This window comes from Macaca mulatta, chromosome 7, assembly GCF_049350105.2.
Source record: "Macaca mulatta isolate MMU2019108-1 chromosome 7, T2T-MMU8v2.0, whole genome shotgun sequence".
NCBI lineage: Eukaryota > Metazoa > Chordata > Mammalia > Primates > Cercopithecidae > Macaca > Macaca mulatta.
Window position 1 is genome coordinate 120383337 of NC_133412.1, and position 16784 is coordinate 120400120.

The following is a 16784-nucleotide window of genomic DNA, read 5'->3' on the forward strand; positions in this document are numbered from 1 at the left end:
TGAGACTACAGGCATGTACCACCATGCCCGGCTAATTTTTTTTTTTTTTTTTTTTGTACATACAGGGACTGGCTATGTTTTTGGTACAGACAGAGACTGGTTGTTCTTAAACTCCTAGCTTCAAGTGATCCTACCACCTCGGTTTCCCAAAGTGCTAGATTACAGGCGTGAACTACTATACTAGACCTCTTTGTCTTAATATACTTCTTTTTCCAATTATTTATAACTGATATATTAAAAATAATAAAAAAAACTTTATAAATTATTAGTCTATGTTTTGTACCAAAATATGATCTTGCACAGGACTAAATGTTATCTCAAATTTTATATTCCAGATTATATTTGTTAATTTGAAGGGTGCTAAAAGGTATTATTAAAAGGCACTCCTATTTCTATTACTGGATATTGGAACCAATTATGTGTCATTTTGCATGTATCGTAAAGAAAGACTGTACAGCAGAGGCTCAGCATTTTCTGAAAAAGGTTGATTCATAAATACCTTGGGCTTTGGAGGTCAAATGATTGTTTCAACTACTCATCTCTACCATTGCAGTGTGAAAGCAGCCTAACACAATAGGTAAATTAATAATGAATGTTGCTGAGTTCCAATGAAGCTTTATTTATAAATACAGACACTCCTCAACCAGCTTTGGCTACTGGGCCATAATTTGCCAACCCTGACATGGCATATTCCAGGTTCTTTTCTTAAGAGTAAAATAAATTTTAAAAGTGTACTTGCATTAAAGCAGCAAGTTCTTAGTTCCGTGTGCTAGTATAAACTTAGTATATACTTTAAGTATGATACAAAACCTGCTGTGTTCATTACCACCTTCACCCAGCTTTACCCCTTTGAATTATAACCAAGAAAGATTACTTAACTTTGGAGTCTTCAATTTCCTTGTCAGCAAATCAGAATAATAATGATACCATATTATTTAGGCTGTTGAAGGATTGAATTAGATAGTCCACAAAGCCCTGGACACAGAGTTTTAAATTGGTGCAAAAGTAATTTCAGTTTTTGTCATTACTTTTAATGAATGCTTAATAAAAGTTAGCTATTACTATTATTAATAATATTATTACTATCATTATTGGAGTCTCATTTAAACTCCTATTGATTCTATGCTGTTTTCTTGTTTTTATTTCACCAATTCATAATACATTCAACTCTTATTATAAATAAGTAAAATGCCACTTGTCCATTGTCCAGACTATCAAACGCTTCTACATGACAAAAACTTTTACAAAGGCCTGGAAATAACCTACAGTATTTATGTGGACATAAGAATAGTGAAGTGTGTGAGCATATGCTACCCTGAATATTTAAAAGACATTGGTCCTTAGAAAAGATTCTGTCTGATGTGTTAACATAATAAAAAGGCAACCAAAGTAGTGAAGTAATAGCTACCCTAGAGAATCAAAGTAAAGAACAGAATCCAAAATTTCCCCATTCTTTAAAAAGTTTTAAATTTTTTTTCAAATGTGATTTGCTTGACAGTCCTACTTTGATTTCTAGTTTTGCAACATTCTGAGGGTTTTTTTTTTTTTCTTCCAACATCAGAATATTTTCACAGCTACCTCAAAGGCCTCTAATTTTAGTAGTGTAAATTTACAGAACAACTGCTGCTTTTTGGTAAAGCTTAAAGGAACTTTCCATTTAAATTCACTCTATTAGCTGTGCAGTGATATATGCTGTCAGGTTTTATTAAGTTGGGATATTTAGGGATACCAGCATCATTATCATAAAATGTTTTGAGATTTTAAAAATCTATCAAATATTTATTAATTTGGTGGTTAGCCTTTCATATATATCATATATATTGATTAACTGAATTTAGCCTTAGTGACTTGAAAAAAGATACTCTGATTCAATTGTAAAAAATTTATTTATTTTTCTTGTTCAAAACATAATTTCTTTAGTCACAGGCTCATTTTTAGAAGTTATGAGCTGTATATTTTGTAAAGATTAAATTCTGAATTCAGAAAGCTCAGGAATAAAACAGAATTGGATGGTAAACAGTGTAACAATGATGACTTCCGAACAGTTAATAGGGTTGTACTTTCCAACACCCATTTATTGATGTATCCCCAGCTGTTTTCTTGTTAGGTGGTAGTGTCAACAGACTCAGTCAGGAATAGACCAAACCTGTTCTTCCCTGGTCTGGATGACTTGTGGGTCATTGGTCTTCAAGATTCTAATTTTGTGACAATGGCTTATTGTACTGGCTAGGTTATCTGTTGAATTCACTCATGCTTAGAAATTTCTAAGTGTTTTTTACATTTCAGATTTAAAAACAACATGCCAGAACAAGATTTGTGTAAGACAAGTGAAATGGGAGCACAGCTAAAAATATATAATTTTAAGGGAGATTATATATGTATGTTTGTGTGTGCCTACATCTATGCACATGTGTAGATACACATAATTATATATAATAATATATAATGTAAGTAATTTATACACACATATCACTTAAATCTATTTTAATATATATTCTTTAGATTACTAAATATATATCGAATATTTGTATTTGAGTTAGGACAGGTTTCTGAGAAAACAGATGAAGAGATGTGTGTGCAGAAATGGTTCTGGTAAGTACCTTATAGATCAACACATGTGAGAGAGTGAAAGAAGTAGGATTGATCAAGGGGAGGGTTGAACTACAAAAGGTCTCAGTAGCCTTGCAGAACTTTCTGAGCCGTGATAGCCCCTCAAAGCTGCCCTGCCCTGAGGCAAAGGTGCTAAGCCTTTATACACCCACCCCCTCCCCTATCAACAGGTCATTCAATTTATGCTACTCCTCACTAGGAGACATAACCTTAGGAGGGCCTGCTCTGTTCGGCTTATTTCTAGAGAGGGCAGTTCTAGCTGACAGCAATCATCTTCTAATACTCTCAGCAGTGGGAGGAATGAGTGCTTCAGTCCCGAGGAAGGGATGTGACTGCTGCACTGCAGTATCCAGGCAGATCTACTTGCTAGGTGTGATAAATCTATCTGGGAAAAGCTACTCCAAGACTCTGGTTAGTCTCTTCCTGGGAAAACTTTCAAAAGGAACTATAGTAGGACTATATCCATCATCTCCTTCTACTATTGCCATTCCAGATTCCTCTCACCCTGAGCTAGTACATTTTTTGGTGTAGGTAGCTTACCTTGTTGCATTACTAGAATTTTGTCAAATTTGAGCCCTTGATCATCATATCCTTCTCAAACCAAGGTTGATGTACTTGTCTGTTTATGACCAAAATTGAACAAGAGAATACCAAGAAATGACTCATTGCATTAACTGGTTATCAAACATATTGCTCCCTGCCTCACTATGTAACAACAGTCCTACCAACACAGCCTCATATAGGCTGGTCACTCCCACTAGGATAGTGATTCCTCTTATCTGCTGCTTCCTGACACAGAAGCCTAAAGTAGCTGAGCTGATGCCATGGCTTAAAGATTAATGGGAATCTTGCTATGTCACTTAATAGAAGGTTTTTCCCTTTCTGGGAACTGGGAACTCTAAACTGGCAGAGCCCAGAGTTGCAGGAAGGAAAGCATTCCCCCAGTGGGTCATTGGATGTGATGATAGTGAGGTCACTTCTTGGTTCTTGGACCTGTGTATTCTATAAGGAGAAAAAGCAGCATATAATAATGGTCATTGATTTAGAATTTAACTGCATCCTGGAGGGTAGAACCCACCCCTTACTGGATATTTTCTCTGTAAAACTCAATTGCCCTCTCTAAAAGGCCATTCCATCTCTCTATTAAGTTGGCAATTTTAGTTGACGTAGTACGTGATATGACCAGATAATCCATGGCAATGTGCCCACTCCGGAATCCTGATATCCAAGTCAATTTGGATCCTGTGTATGACATCTCTCAAAGTATCTCAGGAGTCCATTTTCCCTAGTGTATGATTATTCAAGTAAATCGATGTAGGTTTTCTGTAGAAAGAACTGAGAGAATAATTACCATATACATTAGCTATGGTGTTTCAGGGTTCTTTCTGGTGATTCAGTTGAAGTCTTCAGTTAACAAGCTCAAAGTCTGAAAACTGCCTCAGGTACAGTAATTGGACAAGGATGGTGGCTTTTTATTAGGCAGCCATATGCAGACTCTTATTCACCGATTTTTAATTTATTTAAATTGTGTAGATTGTGCAATAGTTTGTTGGCTGTCCACTTATTTTCCCCTAGAGATGCTGTGTTCTGTTAACCATCTCCATAGCTCTCTGTGATTCTGGAGTCTTAGATATATTTGAACAAGCCATTCATTAAGATAAGTGCACCTGGCTGGGCACAGTGGATCATGCCTATAATCCCAGTGCTTTGGGAGGCCCAGGTTGGGTGGATCATTTGAGGTCAGGGGTTTGAGACAAGCCTGGCCAACATGGTGAAACCCATATCTACCAAATATACAAAAATTAGCCAGGCATGGTGGCAGGCACTTGTAGTACCAGCTAGTCGGGAGGTTGAGTGGAGAACTGCTTGAACCCGGGAGGTGGAGGTTGCAATGGGTCAAGATCGCACCACTGCATTCCAACCAGAGTGAGACTCTGTCTCAAAAACAAAAACAAAAAACAAAAAATAAGTGTGCTTACTTTTCTTGTGACAACTAAGAACTACCTCCTAGCCTCTATTACTTTGAAAATCTGTCATCCCCACTGTTATGAGAGAGGCCAATTCTATAATAGCATCTACTGATATCAACATTTGCCTATAGAGAACAGTCCAGTCACCACTGAGCTTCTTAATGATGCTTGTGTCTCAGTCATCAGCATATTCTTACTGCTTTAGTCAATGAGGTGTTGTCCAAGCCTTTACAAAGAAAAAGTGAGCTGATGATATTTCTGGAACTTATATGACATATTCACTTTAGCATTCGCACTTCTCTGAGTCATTTGGTCCTTTTTTCACTGTCTGCACAGCTGTTTGGGCATTTATACTTTATTTAGTGGAGACCATTGCTTTCCCCAAGTTTCCAAGAGCCATCCTAGCAGTGTATGACACTATTTCCTGCTGTCTTTGTCTAAGTGTTAAATCTTGTATCATGGTAGAATGTTCCCATATCAAGAATCTATGTCACTATCCTCACTTGATCCTATTTTCCACCCTCATTGTTATTCAGTCTCTTATTCTCCATCCCATCTCATCCAGCAGCCTCAGGATCTAGCTCCATACATACTTCCCTAACTCCCGGCTGGGGTCTACAGCTAATTTAAAGCAAAATATTTTTCCTCTCTTAGAAGCCCAACAATTCCAGAGCCAAGTAATGTTATCTAATGGCCCTATATGGATCTGGTGGCCAGAATGGAGGTGGGGTTATTTCCTAAGAAGGGTGTGAGTTACCTCCAAGGGAAGAAGTTTCTGTGTCATCTTCAAGCAAGATGGAAATGACTGCCTCTAATTGGAAGGAATAGGCAAGTTCTGTAGGTCCAGATGGTTTAGGAAAATTTGAGACTTCAAGGTTATGGAGTCCATAAACCCAGTTGTAACCACCCCCTATAAGACTCGCCTTGTTCCCAACCAGGGTTCAGACTCTGGCATAGCTGAGGATGCAGGCCTCTTGAAATTCTGTTATACTTTTAAATAAGCCCTAAGCCTTATTATCTGCTGGTATGACCTTTGACTGCAGAAGATAAGAATCTCTTTGTATTTTTCCAAAGAGGTCTTATGCTCACATACCATGGTCAAGTGATGATTAATTACACTTAGCCTTTCATTTTTTTTTCCTCCACTGCATAACAGGAACCCAGCAGAACCTAATTGATTCCATTGTCCTTATAATTATTACTTTCCTCTGAATTCCTCAGAAGCCTGAAATATTGAATTCACAAGGCATTACCTTTCATCAGTACCTATCCTTATCACAGGTGAAGATTTTAAAAACTTCCCACTATAGCAATCAAGAGTGGTTGGCCAGGCGTGGTGGCTCATGCCTGTAATTCCAGCACTTTGGAAGGCCAAGGCAGGCAGATCATCTGAGATAGGGAATTAAAAGACCAGCCTGGGCAACATGGTGAATTAGTCTCTTCTAAAAATATAAAAATTAGCTGGACATGGTGGCACACGCCTGTAATCCCAGCTATTCAGAAGGCTGAGGCACAAGAATCGCTTGAACCCGGGAGGTAGAGGTTGTAGTGAGCTGAGATCATGCCACTTTACTCCAGCCTGGGTGACAGAGCAAGATTCTGTCTCAAAAAAAAAAAAAAAAAAAAAAAAAAAAAAAAAAAAAAAAAAAAGAGCTATCAGTGGCTGCCCTCCAACAGCAATGGGGCCCTCATTACAGCCAGCTAGTTGGCTGGTGAGTGATCCATCTCTAAAGTTCCATTTTAAAGTTATCTTCCTCAGATCACCTAGAATGGGTTCTTTGGAAATCTTATTCTTTGATGAAGACATGCATTTTGGAAGATGTTGGAGAGTGCCCTCAGAATCAACTCATGTGGTAGTGTTTTAAAAAAAGAAGGATTAGGCAGTGGAATGAGTTCAACTGTGATGTATTACTTCCAAATAGGTCAGATGGAGCTGTTGAGTTGAGAAGGCCTTTCAGAGTCACCCTGCAGAGTTTTCCTACAAAGGATATTGATGCTTCACTGCATTAGCACTTCCCATAGTGAGGTGGCTTTTGCCAGCTGAGGACAATTCCATTAGAAGGACTGACTTCAGAGCCAACATCTTCCAATGCTTCCAGGAAGAAAAAGCACCTGCTACACACTTTTATCATAAGAACTTGAAGTTACTATTCATAATTTTCTCTAGCTTTTGAATGTAGTTCAGAGAGCATAAAATGTCTCCATATTTATTCAACAGTCAATTTTCATACTCTATGACCCTGACAACATTACATAACCACACTGAACTATTTTCTGTTATTGTTATTTTATTTGTATTTATCTATTCTCTTTAAAATAAATTTAATTTTATAGGCTAAATGTGTTAAATTCAAATATATAAATATTAAATAATGTAATTTTAAGAGCATATGATTTTTATTATTAAACTGGGGCCAAAATTCTTCACATGTATATAGTAATGTACATAATTGAGTATCTTATTTGATATATGAATATTTATTTTAAATATATTTTGATAACATAATATGGTTTCCTATAAAATATATTTCTATGTGTATAGGACTCATACCATAGTTATATTTATATTCTTAAAAACCAATATAATGGGCATAAATACTCAATAATAATCTAATAAATTAATATAAAGGAAGATTATTCTGTCATGAATATAGTCAATGTCAGTTTTCAGCAAAGAAACTGATATATATCATAATGATAATCTAAGAAAAATTTGTTTTTTCATTTAAATGCAGTAGCTACCCCTTTATAACTAAACTACTTTTCTTGAAACTTTTTTTGGCTGATTAAATGTGCCAAACACTAGTAGATTAAAGTCAGTTTAAGAAAATTAATGTAATGTATGCTGTTTTCCTTAACTCTAGAAATAACTATCTCCCAATTGTCTCCCAAAAGAATTTGTGGTATGAAAAAATTTGACAAAGGTTTTGATGTAATGGTAAGAGAAATGTTCCAAGACAATCTGAACATTTCCACAGTTTTTCTCTGTATACCTGTAAGAATTATCTTCTTAAGATGGCCGAATAGGAACAGCTCCAGGCTACAGCTCCCAGGGTGAGCGACATAGAAGATGGGTGATTTCTGCATTTCCAATTGAGGTACCGAGTTCATCTCAGTGGGGCGTGTCTGATAGTGGGTCAGGACAGTGGGTGCAGCCCACCGAGCAAGAGCCAAAGCAGGGCGAGGCATCGCCTCACCCAGGAAATGCAAGGGGTAAGGGAATTCCCTTTCCTAGCCAAGGGAAACCATGACACACAGCACCTGGAAAATCGGGTCACTCTCACCCTAATACTGCACTTTTCCGAGGGTCTTAGCAAATAGCACACCAAGAGATTATATACTGTGCCTGGCTCAGAGGGTCCTAAGCCCACGGAGCCTCCCTCATTGCCAGCACAGCAGTCTGAGATCAAACTGCAAGGCGCCAGGGAGGCTGGGGGAGGGAGACCCGCCATTGAGGCTTGAGTAGGTAAACAAAGTGGCCAGGAAGCTCGAATTGGGTGGAGCCCACTGTAGCTCAAGGAGGCCTGGCTACCTCTGTAGACTCTGCCTCTGGGGACAGGGCATAGCTAAACAAAAGGCTGCAGAAACCTCTGCAGATTTAAATGTCCCTGTCTGAAAGCTTTGAAGAGAGTAGTGGTTCTCCCAGCAAGGAGTTTGAGATCTGAGAATGGACAGACTGCCTCCTCAAGTAGGTCCCTGACCTCCGAGTAGCCTAACTGGGAGGCACCCCCCAGCAGACTGACACCTCACACAGCCAGGTACCCTCCGAGAGGAAGCTTCCAGAGGAACAATCAGGCAGCAACATTTGCTGTTCAGCAATATTCGCTGTTCTGCAGCCTCCGCTGCTGATACCTAGGCAAACAGGGTCTGGAGTGGATCTCCAGCAAACTCCAACAGACCTGCAGCTGAGGGTCCTGACAGTTAGAAGGAAAACTAACAAACAGAAAGGACATCCACACCAAAACCCCATCTCTACGTCACCATCACCAAAGACCAAAGGTAGATAAAACCACAAAGATGGGGAAAAAACAGAGCAGAAAAGCTGAAAATTCTAACAATCAGAGTGCCTCTCCCCCTCCAAAGGATCGCAGCTGCTCACCAGCAATGGAACAAAGCTGGATGGAGAATGACTTTGACAAGTTGAGAGAAGAAGGCTTCAGACGATCAACTTTCTATGAGTTAAAGGAGAAAGTTTGAACTCATCACAAAGAAGCCAAAAACCTTGAAAAAAGATTAGACGAATGGCTACCTAGAATAACCAATGTAGAGAAATCCTTAAATGACCTGATGGAGTTGAAAACCATGGTATGAGAACTACATGATTAATGAACAAGTTTCAGTGACTGATTTGATCAACTGGAAGAAAGGGTATCAGTGATTGAAGATCAAATGAATGAAATGAAGCAAGAAGAGAAGTTTAGAGAAAAAAGAGTAAAAAGAAATGAACAAAGCCTCCAAGAAATATGGGACTATGTGAAAAGACAAAATCTACGTCTGATTGGTGTACCTGAAAGTGATGGGGATAATGGAACCAAGTTGGAAAACACTCTGCAGGATATTATCCAGGAGAACTTCCCAACCTAGCAAGGCAGGCCAACATTCAAAGTCAGGAAATACAGACCACGCCACAAAGATAATCCTCGAGAAGAGCAACGCCAAGACACATAATCATCAGATTCAAGAAGTTGAAATGAAGGAAAAAATGTTAAGGGTAGCCAGAGAGAAACGTCGAGTTACCCACAAAGGGAAGCCCATCAGACTAACAGTGGATCTCTCGGCAGAAACTCTACAAGGCCAGAAGAGAGTGGCAGCCAATATTCAACATTCTTAAGGAAAAGAATTTTCAACCCGGAATTTCATATCCAGCCAAAGTAAGTTTCATAAGTGAAGGAGAAATAAAATCCTTTACAGATAAGCAAATGCTGAGAGATTTTGTCACCACCAGGCCTGCCTTACAAGAGCTCCTGAAGGAAGCACTAAACATGGAAAGGAACAACCAGTACCAGCCACTGTAAAAACATGCCAAAATGTAAAGATCATCGATGCTAGGAAGAAACTGCATCTACTAATGAGCAAAATAACCAGCTAACATAATAATGACAGGATCAAATTCACACATAAAAATATTAACCGTAAATGTAAATGGGCTAAATGCTCCAATTAAAAGACACAGACTGGCAAATTTTATAAAGACTCAAAACCCATTAGTGTGCTGTAGTCAGGAGACCCATCTCATATGCAGAGACACACATAGGCTCAAAATAAAGGGATGGAGGAAGATCTACTAAGAAAATGGAAAACAATAAAAGGCAGAGGTTGCAATCCTACTTTCTGATAAAACAGACTTTAAACCAACAAGGATCAAAAGAGACAAAGAAGGTCATTACATAATGGTAAAGGGATCAATTCAACAAGAAGAGCTAACTATCCTAAATATATATGCGCCCAATGCAGGAGCACCCAGATTCATATAGCAAGTCCTTAGAGACTTACAAAAAGACTTAGACTCCCACACAATAATAATGAGAGACTTTAACACTCCACTGTTAACATTAGACAGAACGAGACAGAAAGTTAACAAGGATATCTAGGAATTGAACTCAGCTCTGCACCAAGCAGACCTAATAGACATCTACAGAACTCTCCACCACAAATCAACAGAATACTTCTCAGCACCACATCATATTTATTCCAAAACTGACCACACAGTTGGAAGTAAAGCACTCCTCAGCAAATGTAAAAGAACAGAAATGTTAACAAACTGTCTCTCAGACCACAGTGTAATCAAACTAGAACCAAGGATTCAGAAACTCACTCAAAACCACTCAACTACATGGAAACTGAACAACCTGCTCCTGAATGACTACTGGGTACATAACAAAATGAAAGCAGAAATAAAGATGCTCTTTGAAACCAATGAGAACAAAGATACAACATACCAGAATCTCTGGGACACATTTAAAGCAGTGTGTAGAGGGAAATTTATAGTACTAAATGCCCACAAGAGAAAGCAGGAAGGATCTAAAATTGACACCCTAACATCACAATTGAAGGAACTAGAGAAGCAAGAGCAAACACATTCAAAAGCTAGCAGAAGGCAAGAAATAACTAAGATCAGAGCAGAACTGAAGGAGGTAGAGACACAAAAAAACCCTTCAAAAAATCAATGAATCCAGGAGCTGGTTTTTTGAAAAGATCAACGAAATTGATAGACCACTAGCAAGACTAATAAAGAAGAAAAGAGAAAAGACTCAAATAGATGTAATAAAAAAATGAGAAAGGGGATATCACCACCGACCCCACAGAAATACAAACTGCCATCAGAGAATACTATAAACACTTCTATGCAAATAAACTAGAAAACCTAGAAGAAACAGATAAATTCCTGGACACATACATACTCCCAAGACTAAACCCAGAAGATGTTGAATCCCTGAAGAGACCAATAACAGGCTCTGAAACTGAGGCAATAATTAATAGCCTACCAACCAAAAAAAGTCCAGGATCAGACGGATTCATAGCCGAATTCTACCAGAGGTACAAGGAGGAGCTGGTATCATTCCTTCTGAAACTATTCCAATCAATAGAAAAAGAGGGAATCCTCCCTAACTCATTTTATGAGGCCAACGTCATCCTGATACAAAAGCCTGGCAGAGACACAACAAAAAAAGAGAATTTTAGACCAATATCCCTGATGAACATCGACGCAAAAATCCTAAATAAAATACTGGCAAACCAAATCCAGCAGCATATCGAAAAGCCTATCTGCCATGATCAAGTGAGCTTCATCCCTGGGATGCAAGACTGGTTCAACATACACAAATCAATAAACATAATCCAGCATGTACACAGAACCAAAGACAAAAACCACATGATTAATCTCGATAAATGCAGAAAAGGCCTTTGACAAAATTCAACAGCCTTTCATGCTAAAAAACTCTCAATAAATTCGGTATTGATGGAATGTATCTCAAAATAATAAGAGCTATTTATGACAAACCCACAGCCAATATCATAGTGAATGGACAAAAACTGGAAGCATTCCCTTTGAAAACTGGCACAAAACAAGGATGCCCTCTCTCACCACTCCTATTCAACACAGTGTTGGAAGTGCTGGCCAGTGCAATCAGGCAGGAGAAAGAAATAAAGGGTATTCAATTAGGAAAACAGGAAGTCAAATTGTCCCTGTTTGCAGATGACATGATTGTATATTTAGAAAACCCCCTTGTCTCAGTCCAAAATCTCCTTAAGCTGATAAGCAACTTCAGCAAAGTCTCTGGATACAAAATCAATGTACAAAAATCACAAGCATTCCTACACACCAAAAACAGACAAACAGAGAGCCAAATCATGAGTGAACTCCCATTCACAATTGCTTCAAAGAGAATAAAATACCTAGGAATCCAACTTACAAGGGATGCAAAGGACCTCTTCAAGGAGAACTACAAACCACTGCTCAACAAAATAAAAGAGGACACAAACAAATGGAAGAACATCCCATGCTCATAGATAGGAAGTTCAATAACGTGAAAATGGCCATGCTGCCCAAGGTAATTTACAGATTCAATGCCATCCCCATTAAGCTACCAATGACTTTCTTCACAGAATTGGAAAAAACTACTTTAAAGTTCATATGGAACCAAAAAAGAGCCCACATTGCCAAGACAATCCTAAGCCAAAAGAAGAAAGCTGGAGGCATCACGCTACCTGACTTCAAACTATACTACAAGGCTATAATAACCAAAACAGCATGGTACTGGTACCAAAACAGAGATATAGACCAATGGAACAGAACAGAGACCTCAGAAATAATACCACACATCTACAACTACCTGATCTTTGACAAACCTGACAAAAACAAGAAATGGGGAAAGGATTCCCTATTTAATAAATGGTTCTGGGAAAACTGGCTAGCCATATGTAGAAAGTTGAAACTGGATCCCTTCCTTACACCTCATACAAAAAAAAAAAAAATACAAGATGGATTAGAGACTTAAATGTTAGACCTACAACCATAAAAACCCTAGAAGAAAACCTAGGTAATACCATTCAGGACATAGGCATGGGCAAGGACTTCATATCTAAAACACCAAAAGCAATGGCAACAGAAGCCAGAGTTGACAAGTGGTATCTAATTAAAGAGCTTCTGCACAGCAAAATAAACTACTATCAGAGTGAACAGGCAACCTACAGAATGGGAGAAAATTTTTGCAATCTACTTATGTGACAAAGTGCTAATATCCAGAACCTACAAAGAACTTAAATGAATTTATAAGGAAAAAACGAACAACCCCATCAAAAAGTGGATGAAGGATATGATCAGACACTTCTCAGAAGAAAGCATTTATGCAGCCAACAGACACATGAAAAAATGCTCATCATCACTCGCCATCAGAGAAATGCAAATCAAAACCACTCATATATTTTCCTTTTTTGACTCATGAACTGTAGGCTACTTGTAAACTGAGTGATTTATATAATGCTCAGCATACTGTAGACATGTAAAATGTGCATGAAAATAATAAACATAAACTTTTTTTTTTTTTTTGAGACGGAGTCTTGCTCTGTGCCCCAGGCTGGAGTGCAGTGGCGCGATCTCGGCTCACTGCAAGCTCCGCCTCCCGGGTTCACGCCATTCTCCTGCCTCAGCCTCCCGAGTAGCTGGGACTACAGGCCCCCGCAACCTCGCCCGGCTAATTTTCTTGTATTTTTAGTAGAGACGGGGTTTCACCGTGTTAGCCAGGATGGTCTCAATCTCCTGACCTCGTGATCCGCCCGTCTCGGCCTCCCAACATAAACATTTTAGATTAAGACATATTTGATAATACTCATCATGTCACATATATACTGGCAAATTACTTCATCTCTCTGAAACTCGACTTCCCAGGACATTAAAAGAGATGAAGTTGCTATAAAGATGAAATTAGTTGGCATATGTAAAGTTTCTTCCAAAACATCGTAGCCCCAAATAGGTTTTCAATAAATATTAGGTATATCACTCATTAGTTGATTATTTGTACACCATGTCCTGAACACCTACATGTTGAGATTAATAGAAGCTCAAAAAAATATTGCAAAGTAAAACTGGGGAAGTAGATGATTTTTTTTTCTATTTGATAGAATGTTTATTTTTTCATTAATTTACTCACATATTTGTACGATGACTACATCATACTTTTAAAATTAATTAATTTTTATTATGCTTTAAGTTATACTTATTATACTTTATTATACTCTAAGTCTTCCACAATGGTTGAACTAGTTTACAGTCCCACCAACAGTGTAAAAGTGTTCCTATTTCTCCACATCCTCTCCAGCACCTGTTGTTTCCTGACTTTTTAATGATCGCCATTCTAGCCTGTGCGCCTGTCGTGGGGTGGGGGGATGGGGGAGGGATAGCATTAGGAGATATACCTAATGTAAATGACCAGTTAATGGGTGCAGCACACCAACATGGCACATGTATACATATGTAACAAACCTGCACATTGTGCACATGTACCCTAGAACTTAAACTATAATAAAAAATAAATAAATTAATTTTAAATAGTATGATGTAAATAGTCATCATACAAATATGTGAGTGAATTAATGAACAAATAAACATTCTATCAAATAGAAAACAAAAGAATCATCTACTTCCCCAGTTTTACTTTGCAATATTTTTTTTGAGCTTCTATTAATCTCAACATGTAGGTGTTCAGGACATGGCGTACAAATAATCAACTAATGAGTGATATACCTAATATTTATTGAAAACCTATTTGGGGCTACGATGTTTTGGAAGAAACTTTACATATGCCAACTAATTTCATCTTTATAGCAACTTCATCTCTTTTAATGTCCTGGGAAGTCGAGTTTCAGAGAGATGAAGTAATTTGCCAGTATATATGTAACATGATGAGTATTACCAAATACGTCTTAATCTAAAATGTTTATGTTCATTATTTTCATGCACATTTTACATGTCAACAATATGCTGAGCATTATATAAATCACTCGGTTTACAAGTAGCCTACAGTTCATGAGTCAAAAAAGGAAAATATATGAGTAAGAAGAAAAAAAACAACGCAGTTAAAATAAATGATCCTATAGAGATCTAAGCCAAATACAGACAACTATTTCTTTCCAGAAAGAATAGTAAAGACTTCCTGAAAAGATGATACCTGAAATAAATCCTAAATTGTGAAGAGAGTATGCCAGATAATATATTAAAATAAATTGTAAAATGTTCTTTTAAGAGCATATGATTTTTATTATTCAACAGGGGCCAAAATTCTTCACAAGTATACAGTATTGTATACATGTGAAGAGTAGGAAGTAGCACATACAAAGTTCTGAGATATCAGAGCCAATATCAGATACCAGCAAAACTAGAAAAGACTTCTGAGTATTGGGGAATAATAATTTGGTATGATGTTTGAGAGACAAAAATGGGCCAAATCACTAGTAGCACCGTCTATACTAAAGAAAATCCATTCCATTATGTTACTATTTTAGCCAGGCTTTCACTTTAGAAAGATTATCCTGGCTCTTTCTGGAGAATAGATTTGGAGGTGGCAAAAAGAGTGGTAAGGAGATTAGTAAGAAGGTGGTGGTAACAACTGAGATGAACAATGACGGGGGCTTTGAAATAAGGGTGACAATGGGCATGGAGAGGAGGCTTAAATGAACTGAACTGGGTGAGTGATTAGAAACCGGGGTGGGCAAAAGGTGAGAGTTAAAGAAGGTCTCTAAGGACCTGGATTTGGCAGTTAGGTAGACAGTGCACTAACTGAAACATGAAATGTAAAGAGAGAACTTTACCTGGCTGTGGGTGAGGTGGGATGGGAGGTGTAAAAGGTAAGAAAAAGTTGTAAAAAGTAAGAAAGTACAGGTCTCCTAAGACCTGTACTATTGCTCAATACTTTAGGTGTTTGGCTCACGCAGCTCCTCCAGTTGCAATGTACATGACCTAGAGCCAGAATAAGTCTGGGCTACAGATACGGATTTGAGAGTCATCAGTATGCTGTGGAGGGCAATGGACCACTCGAGGAGTATGTAGAATGGAAAAAGGGAAGGACCCAGTGACAGAGGTCTGGGTAGCACTAAGTACAGGGAAAAAAAAAAAAAAAAAAGTTGGGTGGGAGAAGTTTGTAAAAGACTAAGGAAAAAGTGATAAAGAGGAAGAGAGGTAGAGTCAAAACAAATCAATAGTAAATAAAATAGCACTTCCACAGCCATGGAGAGGTTGGAGAGCAGAATAAGTGGTGAAAAGACAACAGAACTGGAAAGTGGCTTTAAATTTGGCAAGTAATAGATCACTGGTGACCTTTGCCAGAGTTGTGTCAGTGGAGTGATGGGTCTAGCATTTTCCTGTACTTTATAGAGTGAAAGTCAAGTAAAAACATGGAGAGATTAATGGGTATAATCCTTTCAAGAAACTTGGCTCTAACAGAAAATAAATAAATAAATAAATAAATAAATAAATAAATAAATAAATAAAAATAAAGGAGTTAGGGGGCTAGAGGACATGTGATCAAGAGAGTCTTGTTTTGCTTTGTTTTTTGTTAAGCGGAGAGTTTGTTTTTCCTTAAGCTGAGTGCATTTAAATTCCTAGGATAAAATAAAACATAAGGAGCTTTAGGAAAATACCCAATGTTTGAAATAGCTATTTTTGTAGTAAATAATTATTATTTTAGTGGTACAATTTGATGGCAGCAGTGGCACCATTTGGAGTGGCAGCTGGAAAGGCGATGACTGCAGTGGAGGAGATGTAGCTAGGGCTGTGCACTCCATGGACGCTGCAGGAGCCGGGAACAGGCAAGAGCCCTGCCCCCTTCCAAGTTGGTAGGGTGGGAGCCCTGTGATCCCAGGTGCAGCTGCAGCCGCCCAGCCGCAGCAGCAGACCCGGACATCCCTGTGCTCTTGACCCGCGACGCCCCCCGGCCCTTGCATACTTGGAAGTGCCGGCTCCCACTGCCTGGCCTCTCCCGGCTCCCAGCACCTGCTCCAATTTTGGAGCAAAGTTGTGGTCCAGCCCGGGCGCTGTCATGACCAGGCCTGGTGTGTTTGTGCTAGGGTTGACACTGACACACCAGCCTCCTACTGTCTCACCCACCTCTGGACTTTAGGTGCTGACAAATACAGTACAGAGGCCCAGATGGGGCTGAGGGCCACTTGGCACCGGCCTGCAGGTACCCCCTAGCATGAATAGCCAGGGCG

General features: G+C 38.6%; 1 protein-coding gene across 1 annotated transcript in view; it reads right to left on the minus strand.

The window, feature by feature from the left end:
- The window catches only part of MDGA2 (MAM domain containing glycosylphosphatidylinositol anchor 2), an 832021-nt gene that overhangs the window by 299053 nt on the left and 516184 nt on the right, over window positions 1-16784 (minus strand). The gene's annotated exons all lie outside the window — the stretch shown is intronic.